Source organism: Mycetomoellerius zeteki, unplaced genomic scaffold (assembly GCF_001594055.1).
Source record: "Mycetomoellerius zeteki isolate Tzet28-1 unplaced genomic scaffold, Tzet1.0 scaffold6, whole genome shotgun sequence".
Lineage (NCBI taxonomy): Eukaryota > Metazoa > Arthropoda > Insecta > Hymenoptera > Formicidae > Mycetomoellerius > Mycetomoellerius zeteki.
In genome coordinates this window covers 29,215-31,668 of record NW_017257609.1, presented here as the reverse complement: position 1 = coordinate 31,668, position 2,454 = coordinate 29,215, and positions in this window count along the sequence as shown.

Genomic DNA, 2,454 nt, shown 5'->3' with positions numbered 1-2,454 from the left:
CTTACGACAACGTCAAGCGAAAACGGTCGTGGTCGAATCGCGGTGAGCCGGCGCAAACGGTGGCCAAGCCAGAATTGACGGCCAGGAAGGTTTTGCTGTGTGTTTGGTGGGATTGGCAGGGAATCATCCACTATGAGCTGCTCCCCTACGGCCAAACTCTTAATTCAGACCTGTACTGTCAACAATTGGACCGTCTGAAGGAAGCAATCGCCAAGAAGCGGCCAGCGTTGGCCAATAGGAGAGGAATTGTGTTCCATCAGGACAACGCAAGGCCACACACATCGATAGTGACTCGCCAGAAGCTCCGGGAGCTTGGTTGGGAGGTTCTTATGCATCCACCTTATAGTCCGGATCTGGCTCCAAGTGATTACCACCTGTTCCTGTCTATGGCAAATGATTTTGCTGGTGAAAAATTCGACTCAAGAGAAGCTTGTGAAAATCAACTGTCCCAGTTTTTTGCCAATAGGGACGAGGGTTTCTATGAGAGAGGCATAATGAAATTACCTTCAAAATGGCAACAAATTATCGAACAAAACGGTGCATATTTGACCTAAATCGGATCATTCTAACTATACTAAATAAAGCCTTCAATTTCATGCAAAATAATGGATTTCTTTTTACTACACCTATATATGTATGTAATAATGTTTATTATGCTTGTATCTGACGTATCTTCTTTTACAGGTTTCATTACTTCTGAAGAAGCCAAAAAAAAATGGAATTCGCTGTCAGACACATATCGTAAAAATAAAAAGGAATCAGAAATGCCAAGTGGCTCAGGAGCTCGTAAGAAAATAAAGTGGATCCACATGGACAGAATGGAGTTTCTTGGAGACGTATGTCTGCAAAGCAAGTATGTATATATTGCGCATAATACAAATAATTAAGTATCGTAAAAATAGTGTATATACATACACACACATATAAGAATTCGATTAACCAATTTCTTACAATTTCAGGACAACAACGAACATTATAAGTAACGATAGTTTGGACGATGATGACAGCTCAAATTATAATCAGGAAGAGAGTATGAGCAGCAGAAGTTCATCACGTAAGATATTATATGTAACTTTAAATATGTAACAAAATAAAACAATTGAAGGGCTAAGAGTCAGTTATATAATAAAGACTGTTTAATTTAAAACAAAAATAAAAATAATCAACAAACATTTCGACACAGAAATTGTTTTATTTTGTTTTATACTTACAGAGCCTTATTATTTATTATATTTTTAAATATATAATTTTAGCAACTTACATCCAACGTTGGCTGTCAGCTCGGAAGGATCCTGTTTGCCTACAATCCCGATTGCACACACTACTCATATCAGCTGGTGCCTAGTAATTTTTCAATGCTTTACCAATGAGAATATTTTATTTTTAAATTGGCTAATTAGCGACGCATGTGTGCAACATACAATGTGTGCAATCGGAGCCTTCCCCTCAGCACTTACATTTTAATTGAATAATTTTACATATTGAAGCTATTGTGTTTTATTAATTAACTTATGTTTTTTTGTAAAATATATGTGCTCTTATATGTTTTCATCAAAAGTTTAATGTTTGGTCAGGTATTGATTCAAGGCACTCGACAAGACTCAAATCTAATACTGTTTTGAAAAATATCGAAGACATATTGAACGAGCCCATACATATCAACATACCTACGAATGATATTGACAATGATCAGTACGCTGCGTTTGGAGTAGTGATCGCTGCCAAGCTAAGAGCTCTCAGCGAGGATGCTAGTGAAAGAGCAATGGTAGGTATTCTAAACATACTGCAAGCAGAACGTCGTAATGATAAAAAAATAACTGAAAATAAAATCATTATATTTATTTTTATATATCTTTCTTTTGTATATACATATATGTATCTCATATCTATTTTATAGCTATATAATAATAAATATTTTATATCTATAATAATAAATAATTTTATATCTATAATAATAAATTTAATTAAATTATAATTCCTTCAGAAAAAAAAATCATTTATTACAAATTAATTACAAATTCTTTCAAAAATATACATAAACATACAACTTTTCGTCGCTTCAAATATTGATCATGTATTCTAAATAATAAACACATAACAGTATATCTTAAATATTCTTGTTCTTAAATATCAGTTAGTGCAATGTGTAGTTACGTGTTTATTCTAACCTGAGAGGGAGGGGAACCTCCCGCACTGGCCCCGCACTGATGCCGCCTTCCCACCGATCGACGGCTGCCCCACGCGCGTAGGCGATGCCCCGGCCCCAGAAGGCGGCGCGACACCACCCGCGCCCGAAGGCGCCGAAACCGAACCGCCCTGAGAGGACGATCCCCTACCTAACCCCTTCCCTTTGCCAAAAATACGTGTATAATCCATCCTAGCTAACCCACTAACCGTAGCGGCTCCCCCGTCCGGGCACGCCCCACCTCCCCATAGACATGACATAGGGAGGGC